Genomic DNA, 16,755 nt, shown 5'->3' with positions numbered 1-16,755 from the left:
GTGGAGGCAGCTGGTATCTAAGTTGGCTTCAGTGGCAAAGTGAAATGTGCTCTGTGTTTCAAACCAATGCTAAGGCTTTCCTCACTTTTAAGAATGCTTTTGACCAGAAGGTGAGATTCACTGCGTTGAGCAGTGTAACATCTGCACCTCCTGGCACAGCCTCTGTCCTGTTATACTGCACGTGTGCTTGCAAAGGTAACAATAAAAATAAAAACGAGCAGCACAGTGGAAATATTTTTTCCCTTATAAGGCCAGGAACAGTCTATATATGCATTTTTATTGATACAGTCCTTGAGAAAGTTCCTGCCTGACCATCAGGCAGGCTGCCAGGCACCATCTCTCTCTAAGATCTACAGCACAGAATTGGCCCAAGTCACCTCCAGCAAGTTTCACATGGATGATGCTGTCTGAAGGAGTGGAGAAAGGGAACTGGATAGTCAAAGGCTGAACATAATCCCTTAGCCTTTAGGTATGCAACAGATGGGGAAACACTCTCCCAGCACCAAAATGGGACCAAGAAGAGGACTTGGAAGCAGTTTTACCTTCACATGGTAGGTTTTACCTTCACAAATTCTTTTCATTCTGAAGATGGAGGGGAAGAGTGAAGCAGGTGTGGTTTTATTACAAGCATTTGTGAACAGAATACTGAAGAGATCTTTGGAGAGCTGTGAGGGGCCCTGACATTCATGGGTGGCTGTGCACTTCACCTGGCTGTGCAGATTTGCATAGGGGAGATAGCTCTATCTGCTTCTCCTCTGCCAGAGGAAAACCAACAAGTCTGTTGTCTGTGTCTGATGCAAAGGAGAAGTCACCAATAATGGGATGCTGTAGAAAACCTTGTCACTACCAAGAGGGGCTGAGCCTGGCTCAGTCTCCAGCCAAGGGCAGCTGATGTGACACCCAGATCTGGCCATCTAGACACCGTGCTAACCAAAAGGACGTCACAGCAGTGAGACTTTTGATCTGACTCACTTTGTGGTCCACAAGTGATGCCTGACAGGAGTCACTGCATGTGAACCTGTCCACCACAGCACAGGAAACAAAACCATCAAGGGTGAAGCCAATAGGCAGAGCCCAGGGCAAGGCAAGCACTGGTCCTGCTCCCTGCTCACTCCATGAGGAGCAGAGGTCAGGGCCCCAGCTGCTCCTCACTCTGCTCATGGCTCAGTCCATAAGGGCAGCAGGGCTATAAGTACATCCCCCACATCCTCCCACCCCCAGCATCTGCCTGCTAAAACAGTTAAACCACCCCAACCTGTTATGGTTTCAGTTTATCACATATCATGTACAGATCTCTCAGTGCTCACTGGCTCTCATGATGTTTGCTTCCCTCAAAATGTCATCCTATAAAAAATACCTAATTCAGCAGGGGGAGGGAGTTTGATATTTTCTTCTGAGGCTTTGGGTTTGTTTTTCTTTTCACCCAGCAAAACCACTTTGGCCTTCTATAACTGGAAGGAGAGAATTGTGGTCCATGGCCTTGTACTGCTGTTAAAGGCTGAAAAGGAGGGACTGTGGTTTCCTTATTCCATCACAGAAGGGCCTCTCTGTCTATAAGGCCTGTGACTATATGATTTGACTGTATGATCTTACTCTGTCAAGGAAAGGGACAGAACACTGCCTGTACTTCTGTTCTTGCTGCTGTCACCAGGGCACCCACTGAGTCTCCCATTCCAAAAAAGATCTTTAGCCTCAGATTGTCCCTTTCTTTGTATTATAAAAATGGCTGCTTATATGATTACTATTGCTACAGGCACTACAGTTTGATGTGAAATGAAATGCTTGGTTTGGTAATGAACCATGGTTTTCAGGTTTTTAATTTAAATTAATTAAAATTGAGTAAAAACAGAAGAAAAGTTTGAAACTCTGAAAGTTTTAGAAAAACAGAGAACTGTTCAGCTTTACTTTTTTTTACCTTTCGGCTGTTTCAATGTCATTAAACTTTTGTATTTTTCATGGAGGAAACCCAGCCACTCTAGTTATGAGCGGTAAAGCTAAGAAAAATAAACAAGAAGAGTTTCACTTAGCCTTTATCTGTTGCCAAATCAGACGTGCCTTTTGCCTGAAGTACAGTTACATTATGGCAGAGATGCCCATTGAAGGAGGATTTTCTCATAACCCCATGGCCACTGCCATCCCTTATGTCCTCAGACAGGATTCACTCCACTCACCTGGGATCACTTTGCTTTCAGTTTTGTCCAGTCCTGGATTTTCCCTTCCCCCATCAAAGGCAAAGCCATCTTTGCACAATGGTTCATTCTGCAGCAAGGGCAAGCAGCATGGGCAGCAGACCAGCCCCACTGTGCTGCAGGACAGCTGCAAAGGTGGGGGGATTCCCCCAAACTGGGGGGAACATGACACCACCCAGGAGTGATTCCCCCTTGGCTGTGGAGTCCTGCTCAGGGGGATGGTCTGTGTAGGACTACACCATGCTTACATCCCTCACCTCCAGCACATGCTGTGCCTTCTCCATGCAGGACACACACAGAAAGGTGATGCTTTGATTTTCTGGAGTCACTCCTAATTTACACCACCACCACAGATGATTCAGAGTTTCCTACAGGAGTGGCACTTGCATTTGGTTCCACATGATTACTTGGGTGCAAGGAGCAGGATTTGGGCTTTTATTATGATGTCATAATTTTGATAATGATTTCTGTTTAACAGACATTTTCCCCCTCTGTGCTGGGTGCAAATCTCACACAGAACCAAAATCTGTCCAGAAGTGCATTAAAATGCAAAACTATTTCTGCTTCACAGAAGAACCCTTTCCATGAACACCTCTAATAGACCACAAGTGTAGTTCTCACTCTCTTTTACAAGAACCCTCATTACAGTAAGGGGAAAAGAGGCAGGGAGATGTTTTAAATGATGTAGAAGCTGTTAAACATTTTCACTAGGTCTGTCAGAAATTCACATCAAGAACATGAAGTCACAGAAAAACCACACACACACCAAAGAATTCCTACAACTGAGTTTCCAGGCCAACAAGTTCAGTTTTGCATGTGCCCAGCCATCAGGTATGAGCAGAGCCTGTACTGCTCAGGCAGTTTATTGAATCAGACCCAAGTTCCTTTGCTTATAGTACTGCTGTACAAACTGGGGAAGAAGAGCAACTGAGACCTCCAGACATGATTACACCCATGTTACTGGAATTAGAGAGGGTCAACATTGCAGAAAGAAAGAAACAAAAAAGAGAAACCTGCCTGCACCCTGATCTTAGCTCTGCCCAAGAGCAGAGATAGTCCCACCACAGCCATGTTTCCGTGGTTTGGGCTTTTCCCTGGTGTGTGTTTCTTTTCTGGCTGCATGGTCTGGGCATGGCAGATGCAAACGGGCTCAGCATCCTGAGCACTGCACACCAGCATAGTTCAACAGCAGTGGCTCCAAAGGGAGAGTGAAAATAAATTTAATAAATTTAATAAATTAAAACTGAGTTCTCACCAGGCATACAGCTGGGAGATGGAGCAAGAGAGGCTGCAGCTAAGGTTTAGCTTCCTTGGGGTGCAGCTGTCAAGGGTGAGTACCCCATCACAAAATAGCTTGTGTTGGGTCTGCGGACCCAGGCACAACCAGTGCCCATAGCCAGCCCTGCAGGAGAAACCCCCAGGAGAGGCCTGGAAATGGGAAACAGCTCTGTGGACAAACTGCTCACGTGTGCACAGCATGGATGTAACCCAACAGCAGCATAATCAACAGAGAAACAGCAAAGCAGCCACCTCAGGGTTACAGAGAGAAGGAGAGCTGAGCCCATTTTTACCCTGCTTAGTGGGTAAAAGAAAATCCAATTGCATTCTCTCTGCAACCAACTACTCAACAGCTTACTTCTGTTCCTTTGTTCTTCTGTTGTTCATTATGGACCTTGGTCTTTTTCTTGCTCTGACAGTGCAGGTTTTCCTCTCAGTGTAACCAAGCACAGAGCTATCCTGAAACCATTTTCTCCTCTTCCTGGAGAAGAGAAATATTAAAGCACAGCTTTTTCTCCCTCAGTTCAACTCACCTCTCTACTTTCCACAGATGCCATTTCCCCTAACCTTAAATTTCTTCTGCTGAAAAAGTCCCTCAAAATAACTAATCCTCCTGCCTTCCTTCTCTGCCTCCCACCTCCTGTTTCCCCATGCCTGCTCCTCTCCTGTTTCTGGTTTCTTCCCTTTCATCTGGTTTCTCTCCACCAGCTGGTCTCTATATACACACAGCTCTCCCCTTCCTTCTCAGTCTCTCTTCACTCTATTATCATTTTTTCACTTGTGCTAATTAGGCCCTCAGTAAACATCTTTTCTACCTCCCTTCCCCCTCCCTCCCTTTTTATGACTTCCTAGCCCCCTGTCCTGGCATTTTCCCTTCTAGGGCTGCCTTTAATGCCCTCCTGGGATAAAGAGTGCACTCAGTGCATCCAGAGGTCTGTGTGGGCTCTGGCAACCCCTATTAAAATACCCTTGCTCAGGAAGCTGCCCTGTCTGCATCCCCATACTGCTGCAGCTCAGCACCAGCAAGGAGCCACTGCGATGATGATCATCCCAATCAGGGCTCACTCTCTTAATTAAGAGAAGGAGGTCAAATCATTACCAGCAGGTCAGGCTGCCAGCGCCAGCTCTGTGAGCACAGCCAGGCCAGGTGCCTTCCTCTCCCAGAGTCCCCAGCTCTTTGTGAAACTCCTCCACTGCAGTCTCAAACCACAACCAGCACGGGCTGCCAGGAAGGGCTGTGCATCTCTCCCTACCAGGGGAACAGAGCCACACGGGAGCATTTCATCTCAGAGCTGATGTTCATGAGACTTGCCCTTGAGAACATGTGTTACAGCAGCAGCATGACTTATAAACAGAGCCTTGCTCTGCATCCTGGTGGCACATTCCCAAGTCTCCAAATAGCACAGGTCACCGACAAATTGTATGGCTCAGATGCCAAACCCTTGGTATCTGGGGTGGCTCTAGTTAAGAAGTGGAGAAAAGAGGGCTTGTGGCTCCTAAGGAGTCCAGCCCATTGCTGGGAGAGGTCAGAGGGGTTTTGGTCTCTATGTGTGCTTTTGTTAAAGCTGGACTGGAAGAAAGATTCCTCTCCCAAAAATGCCTTTGAACTGCTTTTCCCAGGGGTATTTTTCTCAGCACAGGATCCTCAGGCAAAGATTTTTGCAGCTGTCAGAAAACAAAATGCCTGCAAAGAAAACCAGTCCGGCTCAGTGTATTTTGTTTCAGTGTCACTGCCATTCTTCCTCCTGATCATCACTGTTTGCCAGAGCAACCAAAGCCCTACTACTGGACTAGACCCTGTGCTGAACATGGGAAAATTAACTCTGCTACAAGGGGAATCATCTAGACAATTAGCTCCTGTTTGGAAATAATTAAGAACAAGAAAAGTTGATTTTTTAAATGTTGAAAATATTAAGCCATCACATATTCAGTTCATACACATAATCCACCTGAGGACACAGGAAGGGAACACAAACACTGGGTTTTGGCCAGCACTGCTTGTGACACCCAGACTTTGCCTCTTTCCAGGCTGCCCTAAAGGCTATGGGGAAGAGCAGATATCACTCTTACAGGAGGTGACTGAGGAACTGGGTGTCGAGACATGTAAATGCACGGCCAACTCTACCCAAGCATCACCCAAAGCCCACAGAGAACAGCCCTGGCAGAAAGATTTGCCCCAGCTCATCACAGCCCCTCCTCAAACCACAAGGAACCCACAGGGCGCCAGCAGGACCAAAATCCTGAGAAGGGCTCTGCAGAACACACATGGGAGCTGGCACAGGAACACCATTGTCCCTCCCCAGCCCTGCAGGGCCTTTCCAAGGACAACGAACCACCGCAGCTGCATCTCTGCACTGCAGCTCTTCCCGCTTGGAGGAACACCCGTTTGGGATGTGTCTGACCCCACATGAACCTTCTCCCTCCTTCCCCTGCCAACTGCAAATGCGTCACTGAGGGATATTGCCAGAGCCAGCCCCGGTGAGAAGTCGGGTGCTTTTTATTGCAAAACGGATGAAAATGAGGCAGTCTGCACACAAAACTGTATCAAAAAGTATTTTGACAGGGATAAAGTTATTAGTATTTTTTGCATCTAACAGATTTTATTTTATATTAAACCAAAATTTTCAGTTTATTTTGAATTTTCTTTCTCTCTCCCCCCCACCACTTGGATTTAGAGGCTATGTTAGGAAATGCCACAATGCAGCAGCAGTGCCATAAGCTCCCAAACAGCCTCCTTGCTGACCTCACAGCACAGGCAGTGAATGAAGGACTCCTTTAAATTGCTCTGTTTTTCCCTTTGCCTCCAACTCTCTACTCCCCAGGACACAGCTTCCTCTGGGACCACTGAACAAACACAATCCATCTCCTCTTCCACAAATACTGAACTTCTAACTCTGACAGGCACAGATCCTCCAGGCTTGGGCTGCACCCCTTCAGCTGTCTCTGGGTTTGTGAAGGCTGAGGACCACACCGGCTCCTCCCCAGCTCAGGGTCAGTGATCCATGCCTCAGCAAAGCTTTGCCTGTGCAGAGCACAGTGGCAGTCCCTGGGATCCACATCCCTGCCCACCAACAATATTGTTCTCTGCAGTATTTGCTAGCTGCAGAGTGGAATAGGCCTTGCTCACTCCATGGCATCACCCTCACCAGGTGTGAACACAAGCAGGTCCCCCACAGTCCAAAACTGGTCCTGGTCAGGTACAAGCACAGGGGGCCTGCATTACCCTGAGCACTGCAGCTGGCTGGGAGCTACATGCCAGGGCCATGCCAGCTGTGGGAAGATAGGTAATCTCCAATGAACCATGAGGCTGAAGCAGTCCTGACAAACTCTATCTGATCCTGCATCAAGCCAGCCCCTACAGTTTGCTTGTCAGAATGTTTTAAGCCCATGTGGATGTGCAGCAGGAGCTCCTGCTGTACCACTGCTCTGTAGCAAGGGGGCTGTGACAGCAGTGATCCAGGCTGCAGGAGCAGCTATTCACTGCACTTAGCAAACCAAGCTCGTGGCTCTCCTCTCATCCAGCTCATGGTGCTGGGGTCAGACCAATCTGCACCATGGCACGAAGCAAAAAGCAGCAGCATATTTTAACTGTGCTTGTTAATAAACAGTAGCAGCAACTATGAACAACCAAAAAGGGAGAATTCTAAGGCAGCAACAGGCTCCAGACAGGATTAACAGCACATATTCTGGAGATGAGGTACGGGTGCAAGAGGATGCTGTAGAGACAAGACCAGCAGTGCTTTCCTGCTAACAGCAGTGATTCATCCAAGAGAGTTAACTCAGTAAAGTTTTCCCAGAAAAACAGAGCAAGGTTTGTTCCTGTAATTCATTCTAAAACAGTTGGCTTTTAGTTTTCCATTGAGCATTGGTCATTTCCTTGTCCACTCTTTCCAGGAAAACCTTTAGAAAGGTTGAGGGGGAAGGAGGGATGACAAGAGAAGGCTGTTCAAAAATGCTTGCAAGTTAATAAAATAAAATAGTGTGGAATGCTCTTCTGTGACAAAATTTGAGTATCTGATCTTCTAAAGATTCCACACTACTTCCTTGCTTTATTGATTTTTTAAGAGGTTTGGGTATATTCCCATTTGGCGAAATTTCCAGGCAGCTATAGTGTGAGTTTTACACACCCTCTCCCTGAGCCAGGCCTAAACTTCTCCCCTCCTCTGGCATGGAAATTGCTGTCAGGGAGATGCAGGCAAGGCACAGCTTCCCTTCCCATCCCTACTCCCTTGGGTGAGGGGCTGGTAGCTATTTTAGAACTCCAAGGGCCAGAGATGACCTGGGGGAGGTATTACCCAGAAGGGTTTAAGGGTTGGAAGCTCCAAAGCTCAGCTCAGCAATACACAAGATCCAGGCATCATGAGATGACTCATCCCACCACACCACCAGTCTTACAATGGAAGTGAACATTTAAAAGTGCTTGTTTGCAGCACCCTAGATAGGAAAAAAAAATTTGCCCCTGTCATAGACTTTGGTTTGTGAAGGGAGGAAAATGGGTTTTCAGGGCCTTCTTATACCTTTGTGAGCTTCCACTACAAAAACAATAGGAGGATACAAGAGCCCTGTTTCCACCATCAGCAATAAAATGTTACACAGCCATGAAGCTGAACCTGAGATTATAAAGTAAAACTAAGTTGAAATTTAGTACTTTTGCCTTAGGTCAAGAAGTTGCATTTTCAGTGGAACTTTAATTACTTCTTCCAGCTGTAGGTCTTAAATAAGCCTGTCTCTCAAAAGCTCACAGATTGGGTTGAAGTGGAAATTTCTGCGTAACCAAATTTGGAGCACATGAAATTAAAGAAAAATAAACCACATAAGAAAAACAAAATTACAAAGTACTGAGCTGGGATTAATTTTGCTTTCTTGACAGCCTTCTAGAAGGGGTCACCAAGTCCCACATGCCCATGCCCAAGGTGTTGGGCAGGAGGAGAGCCACAACAGTGTTAATGCAGTGAAAACACCTACTAAAAGTCTAAGAAAGCCTAGAATAACTAAAGTCAAATTTCATTAGGTCACTCCTCAGTACAGCTGCATTTTATCATCTCCCAAGGTCAGTTTTCATGTGAGGGAGTGTCAAAGTCAGCAATTCACACTTTTTATTGATATGCCACCTTGCAGCAAGTCTCATGTTAAATTTAATGGGTGCAATTTCCAGCAGGGCAGGTGGCTGCTGTGGTGCTGCCTCCCCCACAGAGAGCCCTTAGTCCTGGCTGTGTCTACTCCAGAAATTAACTAAGGGCAGAGCCAGGGCCACCCTAGGCTCAAGAGCTTTTTGGCCACCAAGAACCATGGTAGAGTCCTACAGCCCCTCCAGCATGGTTCATGCTGCTCCACAGCCTTCTCTGGGGACAATGACCAGCCCAGCATGAGCAGCCTAAAGCAGAGTGGACAGAGCAGCAAGGATGCCAAGAGTCACTGTCAGAGCATTAGTCTGCTGCCAAAGCACATCCCCCTGAGCCTTCTAAGGAGACTTGGCCTCGAACCCCAAATCCACATTTAGAGTAGGTCTAGACTCCCTCAGGTCATCTTCTTCCTCTCTTTTTCACTAAAGACAAGGAATGTGTCGTTCAGCCACTATAACAGTTGGGACAGCATTTGGCCTGGAAGAGAATGACCCTCTGCAGAGGAAGGGCCATGGGAGCAATCAGCTTGCAGCCAGCAATCCACGTCCAAAGGTGTGGGCACTTCATAGCTACACCACACAGCTGCTGGCCAGCTGCCACAGCTGCTTGCCAACGCTGGCCTCAGTATTGGCAAAGCCTGGAGCTTTTCTTCAGTGAAGAAACCCAGTTACCCAGCCCTCTACCCCACACTTAGTCTGGTCACTGGTCTGGAGCTTTTCCCTGCCTCCATTTCAATCTGGGCCCACTCCTGCACATTCTGTTGTCGTTCTGATAATGAGTAAGGAAGCAGAGATAATCAGATCACTGCCACATTCAAAAAACATTTTAAAAAAACCCAACTCAGGACTCCCAGGAGAAGCCACACTGCATCACACACTGTCTCAAAACAGAGTGATGTGATGTTATAAAAAACCTTACCCAGACCAGGAAAGGAAACTGATCCCCCACTGTCTTCAATATATTGAGTAAAATACAATCTCCCAGACCCAATGAAAACCAAGGGCTCCCTGCACCCACCTCCCTCCACCGCAGGGGAGGACAAGAGAACAGACAACTCGTGACAGACAAGACACCTCCCAGCACACTGGACTGTGCTGAAAGCACAGAGCAATCCTCTTTGACATCTCCTAGAAGGAGATGTGTCCAGGGCAGGCTCCTCTGCTCGCAGCAGAACGTGCTCGTGCGTGCATCCAATCCCCACCCACGCCTTTGCTTTGCCATCTCAGCAGTGCTCGGGAGTCCTCGGGGCTTTGCCCCCCCTTTTCAGTGACATGCACTGACTGTCAAGTCCCGTCCTGTCTCTGCACTGGGTTGCAGCGAACAGGAGATGCTCTGGCCCAGCACTGGGGTGCCATTCAGGGTGAGCCGAGCCCTTGGCTCAGCCCCCGGCCGGGCAGTGCCCGCCACCATCCCATCCAGAGGTACAGCTCGCATTCCCTGCTCCGGTACCCACGCAGATCACATTGCCCTCTAGTGGAGCTGGAGTCACAAAGAGCCTTCAGCAGCGGCCACAACGACTGGAGAAATTAAGAAGGATAAAAAAAATTTAAAAAAAAATTAAAAAATATAAACTCCAAACCCAGCAGATAGCTCCCGGGCAGGCTCCTGGTTCCTCCTCGCAGGCGGAGCCGCTCTCTGGAACAGCCGGACCCAGCAGCAGCGGGAGGCGCGGGGCACGGAGCCCCCGGCGCAGGGAGCCGCTGGCCGTGCGAGAAGAAATACCTGAGCCAAGTGCTCGCTCCCGTGAAAAGCAACGGAGCCATGGGCCAGCTCCCAGTCATCCCACAGGACAAGGCCAGGACGTTCCGCAAAGCGTTTGGTTCCCCTCCGCACTCGGGGCTGGAGCCTGCGTTATCAAAGGCTGCTGCACTTCGGGTGAAAAAGCAAGAGATGTCCCTCCTTCCGGGAGGGAGGGAGGATTTTAAGTCGCAGTTACCGAACTCTAAAATGCAGGTGCTTTTTGAGAGGAAAACACTCCAACTGGGTTCAAAGCGATAGGAACAAAGCCACGGCTCCGAGATGCTCCAGCCTCCCAGCCGGATCACTGCATTGCTCCCGCACCACATCCGATGAGGAGAGGGAGCAATTATCCCCCTTAGAACAAGCTTTCAAAGCACCTTGCAGGACCTGTGAACTATCAGGACAGCGTCCCTTCCAAAGGAGGGGCAGCACCGCTGGGAAACGTGGTCCTGCCAGTGGCAAACAGGCTACGGTTCAGTCCTGAGACACAGGCACCTTCAAAGCTTGGGGGAGGCTGGAGCAGCCCTTCTTCCCAGCAGCTACTTCAGCATAAATCCTTACCAGTTCCTTACAGGACAGAGCCACAGGAGAAGCTTCCCATGAAGACCAAGAGGCATCACTAACTGCTATGAAAGCTTCCCAACTTCCCAAGGGGTTGATTTTCCTTGGAAACCTGACTCCAAATCCAGTAAGGGAGGATCAGTGCAAGACCTGGCCTGCTCATGACATTAACTCCAAGGAATAAGCCAGACTCTTGACAGGGCTTGATGGAAAACCAACACAAATGAGAGAAGAATTGAACTTTCAAGCCACTCCTCCACCTAAAAATAGTTAAAGGTAGAAGAAACATGACTATTTTTGCTTTACAGGTCAGCACAGACAGTCCTGCACCTCTGCTCCATAGAAGAATTCACCCACTCCCGGATGCCAACAGTCATACCAGGAGCTCAAGGCCACACTAGGTCAGGGTATTGTCCCAGTTATCCTTGGAAAGATGGCCCAACCAGAGTACTTCGGGCCTCTTGCAGCCCCTCCTCAAGTGCTATTCAGCAACTTCTGTCTAAAGTTTCTGTTGCTCTGTGGTTTGCAGAGTTGGACAGCTGCCACTGCATGACTGTACCACCGAGTCATCCAGCTGGAGCGTTTGCTGAGGGGAAGCTCATCCAGACTTGGATGCTGCAGGGAGCCTCCCAGGACTGTAGCACTCTTGGACATCCTCCACACTCTTCCCGGAGTGATTTTGGGCACAAGCAACCACTGAGCAAGGAAAGATTTGTGGGTGGGAGCATGTGTATCCTCATGTCTCCTGGGAGTGTCACCTGGTCAGATCGCTACACCCCAACTGGGCATGATGGCAGGGATCCATATACAGAGCAAGTCTTCTGCCTCTCTTGATCCACCTCAACCAGGAAGGTTCATATCCTCACATTAGCTGACAACTCTCCATGAAGGAGTTTCACCAACACTCAGTGAGGGTCAGGCACATAGTTGCTTTTTGGGTTTGATTTCTCCATCTGTACTCCTTTCATCCATGGTTCAGGTATAAAAGCCATGCAGGTGAGGTCTTGGTGCATTGTCTATTCAAGACCAGGCAAGAAAGAAAAAGAAAAGGAGGTCAGTGCACGAGGTGCTTTTCACCCAAGCCTGAGTCAGTGGGTAACAGCCAGTCCCTGCTGAGAGAAGAATCATGGAGGCAAACAGCATTCAGGTCTCCTCCGAAAACTGGGAGCAGATGCTGTGCAAGACACTGGACTGAAGTGCCTAGTTCCCTTTAGCTGGGCAGTGGGATGAGCTGATCACTCACTGGTGAAGATATACTTTTTGGTGATATACTGTTGGACTCTACAGGACATTTCACATGCCTCTCACACACAGGCCCATTAGTCAGATCTTTCTCTTCCCCACTCTTCCAGTTTTATTCCTATCCTTTACTCACACATCCACCCAGATTCTCCCATCACCCAACAAACACCCACCTAGCAATGGCTTGTTTCAATCACACGATGGTTCCCACTGCTGGGCCAACACTGCTCTTGCTGAGTGAGGGGGAAAGCAAAGAACCTTCTCCCCCCTCATGCTGTTCCCTCCATCCATGGGAGGAATAGCACCAGCTTCCCCCCAGCTGCATCCATCTTCCCCCAGTCCTTTCTTTCCAACTCCTTCACCTAACTCATGTCAAAGCTGCTGTGCTCTGCGTGTTCCTCCATTGCCCAGGGCTGAACACATTGAAAAATTACTATATTTTACAGCATATGCAAATAATAAAGAATAAATAACCTCTGATCTGCTCAGCCATTCTGCTAGAGCCAAATGGGGACAGAATTTACCTTCAAAAGTCCTGAGACACAGCATCCCAAGCACAAAATTGTTAAGAGGCCTGAACAGACAGAGATGGAATTCAGCAGATTTATGTTTTTTGGGACATTGAATCTAAATTTGGAATCAGGCAGTTGCCTTCCTGTTAGCCCTTAGCTACCCGCTTTCCCAGAAGTAGCTGCCTGTGTTTCCAAGACATTTGGCAACTTTTCTGCCTCTCACGTCATGACAACTTCCATTGGTTTCTGTGAAAGGACTTTAAATGAAAGGAAAACACTATAGAAAGGTAGAACATCCCCTTTGATATGGGTTTCAGAAGACATAATCATTTACCTCATTGATTGAGAAGAACAGTGGTTTAAGTTCTAAGTGCACTTTCAGTGAAAAAAATGCACATGTGATGAAAAAGTTCCAAACAATTTTTTTCATTATTACTGATGACAAATTCCATATGTGCTCAACTGGTGCCAAGTTAGGTCTTCTAAACCTCTGACAGAGCCTTATTTCAACTGATCATTAGTTACAAAATTAGTTCTTTGGGAATACCATCTCCTTGGAGAATCAGACAAGTTGAGAAAATTTCCCTCTGGGGAATCACTGGTTTAATACTCAGATTCAATTCTCTTCTCAATTTCTGATGTGCATCTCCAGTATATTGAGTAGAGAGTTAAAGACATTTAGTAGACTATCATCAATTTCAAATTCATGTTTTGTCTGGGAATGTGAAGGCTGAGCTGCTAGAAGTAGAAGCATATTCATCCCCAACTTGCTCTGAGCCAGTTCCCTCCTTCTGAAGCACTTTGCACACAGCACCATTACGTGTAAAGATAATTTTACCATGCTTTGCAGCACTACTCCCCATGTGAACACAGCTGGTCAGGTGGCAAGATCTGTGCTCTCAAGTGCCTCTTTAGAAGTGCCCTCACATACATCCTGTTTCCCAGCCAGCATGAAGCCAACTCAGTGATGGCCATGCAGCTCAAAAGGCAGAAACCCATGTCAGAGGAGTCCCTGATGCAACCTGCACCAGGAGTGAAGAGTGGTAGGAAGAGGAAAAAATGTCTGCTTACACCTAAAAGCAGGCTGGACATGAGAGTGAAGTGTAGAACACACAGCTTCTGAGGAGGGGAGGCCTCACCCAGTGGTGCCAGGGCACTCACTGGTGCCTCTGCAGAGGAAGGATTCCAGTCCCTGGGCTCTTAATCAGGCATTTAATATAATTGATCTTATTACACTAAGCATATTACTGTTAAGCCTTCAGCTGTTAATGTTCAGTTGCTGTTGGAAGGGTCAGACCCAGCCACAAATCAGCCTAAAAGCGACATATCTGAAGCAGCAAGATGATACTTCTGAGAGCAATAATTACTTTGTCCAGGGAGTCTCTGAATCAGCACAGCAACAACTCCTAAAAGCACTGACTAGCCATTGTGAGCGACCTCTGGGACACTTCCCCCAAGGGCATCTGCCTGCAGGCATGTCTTCCTCCAGCCTCACACTGCAAACTGCCCACCTTGGGCTCTCCTGCTCCTTAAGCCCCAGCTCTGAATAACTTGGACAGGTCTGTTCTCCCATATCAGAGTGCATCCCACACTGAACTTGCTATTATCAGGTTCACAGAACTTTCCAACCCCTATGTATTGCACAGGCTCTGAAATTCTCCATCCTCCAAAACACACACAAGTCTCACTGGCCTCCAGCCCAGCTCTTACATCCTCCAGGGAAGCCAGAGCCCACCTTCATCTTCCAAGGCAGAGAAAGAGTCCCTACAGGCACCACTCAGTCCTCAGCAGAAAGCTTAACAAAACAAGCTTCCCTCCAGCCCAAATCCCAGGACTGCTACTGAACACACCAGCAAAGACTGATACCCAAAACCAGCACCTCCTCTTTGGGATTCCCAATCCAAACCTTTGAATTTCTGAGTACCCTCTATATCCAGCATGAGTAGCTGAGAGCCACCACCTGAAGGAAAATCGTTAGGAGCTGTAGGTTGCTGGGGCTTTTTTGATGCCTAAATGAAAGCTTTAACCACCCACCTGGTAAGGAGTTCATCAGCCAAGGAGGTTTTTGTGGGTATTTGGGCAGCCATGGTGAACAAGAGGTCAGAGGCAAGTGAGCTGCTCTGGGCCTGGGTCTCTCCACCCAGCATCATGTGAAACCAGGCAGAAACCATGCTGGGTTGCATTCACACCATCTACTTTTCTTTGTGTCACAGGTTTTGTTTCAAGAGGTTTTAATATTGGTCAGCTTCTTACATACTATTTGTTTAAAAGGGACCTTATCTTGAATACCCTTTTTTGACATTAACAGCTGTGATTCCACAAGTTAGAGAGGCTCAAATTATCTAATGCAAAAATCACCAATGATCTCAAAAACTATGTATTTGAGAGTGTCTTTTCATTTCTTCATTTTCCTCAGCCTTTTAAGGACAAAATTATAACCTTGAAGTTGAGAGATGGAATAGAATTTAAGATAAAAAGAGTCAAATATTAGCTTTCAAATACCAGGAATGAGGACCCAGGGCTCTAAAAGGATCCTTGAATATTTGGAATCAGAACAATATTATAAGAGCCATCTGTGCTGAAATTATTCATCTCATTGTTTTTACACATGAGGTGGAAATTTATATTTGCAAAGTATTGCATGTAATTTAAGCACCCAAGAGGAACTGAAAGAAAAATTCAGCCCTGAAGATTTGGTCTATTGAAAGTAAATAACTGAAAACTGGGTGTTTGCTGATTCGTTCAGTTTGTAACCAACTCTGTCATTGTCACTTACTTGATTTCCTTCTCTGTCATACCTCTCTGTTTCACAGTGGACAGAGAACACTGCATGGAAGAGTCCTTGGAAGCTGTAATCAGTTATCAGCACACTCAGATCTGTGACTGAAGGTTGTGGAAAATTCAAAGACTTCAAGCAAGAGTTCAGTGTAAGACACAGCTGTCTTGAGCTGCTGGCAGGCAAAAAAAGAGCAGGTAAAGTGAGATCTGTGTCACAGGGAACAAACAAAAACCAGATTAGATTTCACAGCACTGCCTACAGGATGCCTCTGTCAGGCTGGGAAGTCCTCATTGCTACCAAGCCTATCCCACACCCTGCTGGTGGAATCAGGGGCAAGGAATGGCAAATGGACCAAAAAGGCTCTTTCAATGCTCAAATGCCTTTCTCCACCACGGGAAGAAGGTGCTCCTGGACTGAGGCAGGCAAGGGAGATTGTGGCCCTTGAGCCTGCTGCCCTCCCCCAGGAACTCCCTCCATCCCCACTGTGGCAGCAGAGGAAGCTGTGCATGGACTGCCTGCCATGGGACCTCTCCTGGCCAGCCTTTCCCAAGACATCTGGGCCAGCAACATCAAAAAAAGCAGTTTAAGGCCATGAAGTATGAGTCATGCATCCTGTGACAGCCTTTGCACACAGGGACTAAACTCTAAGATCCACCATCTCCCACTTTTCCTTGTGCCGCAGCCTCCAAACCAGTGCCACTCAGTTCAGCACAGCACACATTATGCTCTGCAATTTGCACTGGTTCTTTAATGGAGGTTCCTGTCCCTTAGAAGCAGAGCCCAGCCATCCAGTATTCTCACTGACAGCTTGTTTCACACAGCCTCAGTTGTGCTGGGGAAAACTGGTGCTGGAACAGGAAGCCTGATGTTGGATCGCCCAGGGGCTTGCAGCCTGGGTTTGAGGCACAGCCTCTGGTTTCTGAGATGCTCTCTGAAACATTATCCACAGCTTGTTAATATGACCTGCCCTGAGCAGCCTGCAGAGCACAAAGATACTCTATTGGAAAGTCCTTGGCTACTCAAAACAAACAAGGAAATAAAATGGAATGGAATGTAACAGCTCCAATAAAGGCAGCATTCTGCTGTATTATCCCATTTTGAAAGGCTAAACTAAATCCAGTGGTGAGAAAAAAAAGCTAACATGGGATTACACTACATAAACAGGCTGCTACCAAATTAGTTGACTTCAGGCCCTCCCCAGTTTGCTAAGCTGTTGGATTATTATGGCCACATTTTGCTCTGCACTGCAGTAGGTTTTTGAGTGGCTCCCTGTGAGCAGCATCACCCTCCTATTTCTGCATTTTTAGGGCCAAAACTGCTGTTCTCTCCCC

The 16,755-nt window shown here is 47.5% G+C and overlaps 1 long non-coding RNA gene across 7 annotated transcripts in view; it reads right to left on the bottom strand.

Annotated features, from left to right (window-relative positions):
- LOC130254222 (uncharacterized) overlaps positions 1-16,755 on the bottom strand; it is a 49,929-nt gene that overhangs the window by 15,076 nt on the left and 18,098 nt on the right. For 3 of the 7 annotated variants that reach the window (XR_008840655.1, XR_008840652.1, XR_008840653.1), the window contains one exon: positions 15,422-15,630. The exons of 1 other annotated variant lie outside the window; for it this stretch is intronic. This is a non-coding gene — a long non-coding RNA (uncharacterized LOC130254222). The remainder of the gene's footprint in view (positions 1-15,421; positions 15,631-16,755) is intronic. 3 more of the 7 variants (XR_008840654.1, XR_008840656.1, XR_008840657.1) reach the window with 2 other exon arrangements.

The sequence above is a fragment of the Oenanthe melanoleuca genome, chromosome 5 (genome assembly GCF_029582105.1).
Source record: "Oenanthe melanoleuca isolate GR-GAL-2019-014 chromosome 5, OMel1.0, whole genome shotgun sequence".
Classification (NCBI taxonomy): Eukaryota; Metazoa; Chordata; class Aves; order Passeriformes; family Muscicapidae; genus Oenanthe; species Oenanthe melanoleuca.
Note: the sequence above shows the minus strand (reverse complement) of the source record. Positions and strands in the feature narration are given on the sequence as shown.